At 40.6% G+C, this 6,601-nt stretch overlaps 1 protein-coding gene across 2 annotated transcripts in view; it reads left to right on the plus strand.

Moving 5' to 3' along the window:
• The window catches only part of si:dkey-9k7.3 (circularly permutated Ras protein 1), a 43,634-nt gene that overhangs the window by 11,274 nt on the left and 25,759 nt on the right, over window positions 1-6,601 (plus strand). The window lies entirely within an intron of this gene.

Consider the following 6,601-nt stretch of genomic DNA (forward strand, 5'->3'; position numbering starts at 1 on the left):
GACCACCAGACAGACAACATTAGCAGTATACGTTAATAGACCAATAACAAAGAGAGTTTCAAACCTCTCTTGCCAATAACAGCCAGTATTCAGGTTATAGATCCCTCCGATTGGGCCGTGAACTCAGACCACTCCCAGACAGTCGGAGCAAAAGTCTTGATTGAGAAATTGCTCTCTTTTTAATAAGAAGCTATTGTGGTTTATTTTCTTTTTTTTAAAAACAATCACAGCACTTTAACTTAACTGTTATCCAGAACTAATTTGATGAATTGGATTTAAAAAAAAAAAAACAGCTGCGTTTTTGGCACCTTTAAAGTTTAAGATAAGGATGACAAGTGTTTTGTAGTACTTGCAGTTGAAACGACAGTGTCTGCTACCATCTGTGGCATTGTGTTAGCTCTAGTTGTTCCTACTACAAGTTTCCTGTCACATTGCCTCAGACTGGAAAACTGCTTGCGATCAGTTGTGTATGACGCAGATTTTGTGAACTGTAGTAGTGTATTTGAGTTATGACAAGATAATCTACTCTGTATCATAACATCTAGTAATCTACAACAGAGTTATGACAAGATAACCTACTCTGTGTCATAACATCTAGTAATCAACAACAGAGTTATGACAAGATAACCTACTCTGTATCATAACATCTAGTAATCAACAACAGAGTTATGACAAGATAATCTACTCTGTATCATAACATCTAGTAATCAACAACAGAGTTATGACAAGATAACCTACTCTGTATCATAACATCTAGTAATCAACAACAGAGTTATGACAAGATAACCTACTCTGTATCATAACATCTAGTAATCTGCAACAGAGTTATGACAAGATAACCTACTCTGTATCATAACATCTAGTAATCTGCAACAGTGTTATGACAAGATAACCTACTCTGTGTCATAACATCTAGTAATCAACAACTGAGTTATGACAAGATAACCTACTCTGTGGGATAACATCTAGTAATCAACAACAGAGTTATGACAAGATAACCTACTCTGTGGGATAACATCTAGTAATCAACAACAGAGTTATGACAAGATAACCTACTCTGTATCATAACATCTAGTAATCAACAACAGAGTTATGACAAGATAATCTACTCTGTATCATAACATCTAGTAATCAACAACAGAGTTATGACAAGATAACCTACTCTGTATCATAACATCTAGTAATCTGCAACAGAGTTATGACAAGATAACCTACTCTGTATCATAACATCTAGTAATCAACAACAGAGTTATGACAAGATAACCTACTCTGTATCATAACATCTAGTAATCTACAACAGAGTTATGACAAGATAACCTACTCTGTGTCATAACATCTAGTAATCAACAACAGAGTTATGACAAGATAACCTACTCTGTATCATAACATCTAGTAATCAACAACAGAGTTATGACAAGATAATCTACTCTGTATCATAACATCTAGTAATCTACAACAGAGTTATGACAAGATAACCTACTCTGTGTCATAACATCTAGTAATCAACAACAGAGTTATGACAAGATAACCTACTCTGTATCATAACATCTAGTAATCAACAACAGAGTTATGACAAGATAATCTACTCTGTATCATAACATCTAGTAATCAACAACAGAGTTATGACAAGATAACCTACTCTGTATCATAACATCTAGTAATCAACAACAGAGTTATGACAAGATAACCTACTCTGTATCATAACATCTAGTAATCTGCAACAGAGTTATGACAAGATAACCTACTCTGTATCATAACATCTAGTAATCTGCAACAGAGTTATGACAAGATAACCTACTCTGTGTCATAACATCTAGTAATCAACAACAGAGTTATGACAAGATAACCTACTCTGTATCATAACATCTAGTAATCTGCAACAGAGTTATGACAAGATAACCTACTCTGTATCATAACATCTAGTAATCTACAACAGAGTTATGACAAGATAACCTACTCTGTATCATAACATCTAGTAATCAACAACAGAGTTATGACAAGGTAACCTACTCTGTATCATAACATCTAGTAATCAACAACAGAGTTATGACAAGATAATCTACTCTGTATCATAACATCTAGTAATCAACAACAGAGTTATGACAAGATAACCTACTCTGTATCATAACATCTAGTAATCAACAACAGAGTTATGACAAGATAACCTACTCTGTATCATAACATCTAGTAATCAACAACAGAGTTATGCCAAGATAACCTACTCTGTATCATAACATCTAGTAATCTACAACAGAGTTATGACAAGATAACCTACTCTGTATCATAACATCTAGTAATTTACAACAGAGTTATGACAAGGTAACCTACTCTGTATCATAACATCTAGTAATCAACAACAGAGTTATGACAAGATAACCTACTCTGTATCATAACATCTAGTAATCTACAACAGAGTTATGACAAGATAACCTACTCTGTATCATAACATCTAGTAATCAACAACAGAGTTATGACAAGGTATCCTACTCGTTTTTGGTCACAGGTCTAGGAATGGCTGTAGAATTGCAACATTTACCTAGACAGAGGTGGCGGACTGCACTAACATCGAACAGTCCCCGCGATATGCAACTGTTCAGGGAAGTCAGGAACCAATACACACAGTCAGTCAGGAAAGCTAAAGCCAACTTCTTCAGGCAGAAGTTTGCATCTTGTAGCTCCAACTCCAAAAAGTTATGGGACACTGTGAAGTCCATGGAGAACAAGAGCACCTCCTCCCAGCTGCCCACTGCACTGAGGCTAGGTAACACGGTCACCACCGATAAATCCATGATTATCGAAAACTTCAACAAGCATTTCTCAACGGCTGGCCATGCCTTCCGCCTGGCTACTCCAACCTCGTCCAACAGCTCCCCCCCCCCCGCAGCTACTCGCCCAAGCCTCTCCAGGTTCTCCTTTACCCAAATCCAGATAGCAGATGTTCTGAAAGAGCTGCAAAACCTGGACCCGTACAAATCAGCTGGGCTTGACAATCTGGACCCTCTATTCCTGAAACTATCCGCCGCCATTGTCGCAACCCCTATTACCAGCCTGTTCAACCTCTCTTTCATATCGTCTGAGATCCCCAAGGATTGGAAAGCTGCCGCAGTCATCCCCCTCTTCAAAGGGGGCGACACCCTGGACCCAAACTGTTACAGACCAATATCCATCCTGCCCTGCCTATCTAAGGTCTTCGAAAGCCAAGTCAACAAACAGATCACCGACCATCTTGAATCCCACCGTACCTTCTCCGCTGTGCAATCTGGTTTCCGAGCCGGTCACGGGTGTACCTCAGCCACGCTCAAGGTACTAAACGATATCATAACCGCCATCGATAAAAGACAGTACTGTGCAGCCGTCTTCATAGACCTTGCCAAGGCTTTCGACTCTGTCAATCACCGTATTCTTATCGGCAGACTCAGTAGCCTCGGTTTTTCGGATGACTGCCTTGCCTGGTTCACCAATTACTTTGCAGACAGAGTTCAGTGTGTCAAATCGGAGGGCATGCTGTCCGGTCCTCTGGCAGTCTCTATGGGGGTGCCACAGGGTTCAATTCTCGGGCCGACTCTTTTCTCTGTATATATCAATGATGTTTCTCATGCTGCGGGCGATTCCCTGATCCACCTCTACGCAGACGACACCATTCTATATACTTCCGGCCCGTCCTTGGACACTGTGCTATCTAACCTCCAAACGAGCTTCAATGCCATACAGCACTCCTTCCGTGGCCTCCAACTGCTCTTAAACGCTAGTAAAACCAAATGCATGCTTTTCAACCGTTCGCTGCCTGCACCCGCACGCCTGACCAGCATCACCACCCTGGATGGTTCCGACCTTGAATATGTGGACATCTATAAGTACCTAGGTGTCTGGCTAGACTCTAAACTCTCCTTCCAGACCCATATCAAACATCTCCAATCGAAAATCAAATCAAGAGTCGGCTTTCTATTCCGCAACAAAGCCTCCTTCACTCACGCCGCCAAACTTACCCTAGTAAAACTGACTATCCTACCGATCCTCGACTTCGGCGATGTCATCTACAAAATTGCTTCCAACACTCTACTCAGCAAACTGGATGCAGTTTATCACAGTGCCATCCGTTTTGTCACTAAAGCACCTTATACCACCCACCACTGCGACTTGTATGCTCTAGTCGGCTGGCCCTCGCTACATATTCGTCGCCAGACCCACTGGCTCCAGGTCATCTACAAGTCCATGCTAGGTAACGCTCCGCCTTATCTCAGTTCACTGGTTACAATGGCAACACCCATCCGTAGCACGCGCTCCAGCAGGTGTATCTCACTGATCATCCCTAAAGCCAACACCTCATTTGGCCGCCTTTCGTTCCAGTTCTCTGCTGCCTGTGATTGGAACGAATTGCAAAAATCGCTGAAGTTGGAGACCTTTATCTCCCTCACCAACTTCAAACATCTGCTATCTGAGCAGCTAACCGATCGCTGCAGCTGTACATAGTCTATTGGTAAATAGCCCACCCATTTTCACCTACCTCATCCCCATACTGTTTTTATTTATTTATTTTTCTGCTCTTTTGCACACCAATATCTCTACCTGTACATAACCTTCTGATCATTTATCACTCCAGTGTTAATCTGCATAATTGTAATTATTTGCCTACCTTCTCATGCCTTTTGCACACAATGTATATATAGACTTTCCTTTTTTCTACTGTGTTATTGACTTGTTAATTGTTTACTCCATGTGTAACTCTGTGTTGTCTGTTCACACTGCTATGCCTTATCTTGGCCAGGTCGCAGTTGCAAATGAGAACCTGTTCTCAACTAGCCTACCTGGTTAAATAAAGGTGAAATAAAATAAAATAAATAGACCAGTGGTTCCCAAACTTTTTACAGTCCCGTACCTCTTCAAACATTCAACCTCCAGCTGTACCCCCTCTAGCACCAGGGTCAGCTGTACCCCCTCTAGCACCATAGTCAGCACACTCTCAAATGTTGTTTTTTTGCCATCATTGTAAGCCTGCCACACACACACTATACAATACATTTATTAAACATAAGAATGAGTGTGAGTTTTTGCCACAACCCGGCTCGTGGGAAGTGACAAAGATAACAGTAATCAATCATCAAACAATATAAATATAGAGATAAACTCAAAATACCAACATGTTAGAAATAATGTACTTTATTAATGTTTCAATGGAACCAACAAACGTAATTTACTGATTTAATTAAAAATCAATGTCCTCCAAATCATGGTTTCACAATTAAAGGCACCCCTACAGATTATTGTAAATAAAATCTACCAAAATTAAACCAGGAGTTAAATTCCCCTTATTTAATTTATAAGGAACTATATTGAGGTAACACGCATGCAATATCCCTTTGTCATCCAATCCCATGAAGAAAACAAAAGAACTGGCAGTTCTTAAAACATTCAAAAGATATGGAACAGTTGAAAACCTCACGGGTAGAGGATGCATCTTACCCCCCCCCCCCCCCCCCCCCCCCCCCCAGGATAGGGAGGAGGATGGTGAGAGAAGCAACAAAAATCCCCAAGAATCACGTTGAAAGAATTGCAGGCCTTGGCGGCGTCTTGGGGTCTCCACAACCACAGGCTCTTTGGAAGGGTTGCCAGAAGAAAGCCCCATCAGACGCCACCTCCACAACCACAGGCTCTTTGGAAGGGTTGCCAGAAGAAAGCCCTTTCTGAACCCAAAACACAGGAGCAAACGTCATTTAAATTATGACTGGAAGAAGGTGCTCTGGTTGTCACGCCCTGATCTGTTTCACCTGTCCTTGTGCTTCTCACCACCTCCTCCAGGTGTCGCCCATCTTCCCCACTTGTCCTCTGTGTTATAGCTGTGTTTTCTGTCTGTCTGTGCCAGTTGGTTTTGTTTGTTCAAGCGTGAGTGATGGTTTCTGGTAATGGGCCTCTGTACGCCTATGTAGATATTCAATTAAAAAATCTGACGTTTCCAGCTACAATAGTCATTTACAACATTAACAATGTCTACACTGTATTTCTGATTAATTTGATGGTATTTTCATGGACACATTTTTTAAATTTTCTTTTTTTCAAAACAAGGAAATGACCACAAACTTTTAAATGGTAGTGTTGAATAAGGAAGTTTAGATACACTTAGGTTGGAGCCATTAAAACTCGTTTTTCAACCACCCCACAAATTACAAAGTGAGTTAGGACATCTACTTTGTGCATGACACAAGTCATTGTTCCAACAATTGTTTGCAGACAGACTATTTCACTTATAATTGGCTGTATCACAATTCCAGTGGGTCAGAAGTTTACATACACTAAGTTGACTGTGCCTTTAAACAGCTTGGGAAATTCCAGAAAATTATGTCATGGCTTTAGAAGCTTCTGATAGGCTAATTGACATACTTTGAGTCAATTAGAGGTGTACCTGTGGATGTATTTCAAGGCCTACCTTCAAACTCAGTGCCTCTTTGGTTGACATCAATGGAAAATCAAAAGAAATCAGCCAAGACATCAGAAAATTCTAGACCTCCACAAGTTTGGTTCATACTTGGGAGAAATTTCCAAACGCCTGAAGGTACCACGTTCATCTGTACAAACAATAGTACGCAAGTATAAACACCATGGGACA

This window comes from Oncorhynchus mykiss, chromosome 21 (assembly GCF_013265735.2).
Source record: "Oncorhynchus mykiss isolate Arlee chromosome 21, USDA_OmykA_1.1, whole genome shotgun sequence".
Taxonomy (NCBI): Eukaryota; Metazoa; Chordata; class Actinopteri; order Salmoniformes; family Salmonidae; genus Oncorhynchus; species Oncorhynchus mykiss.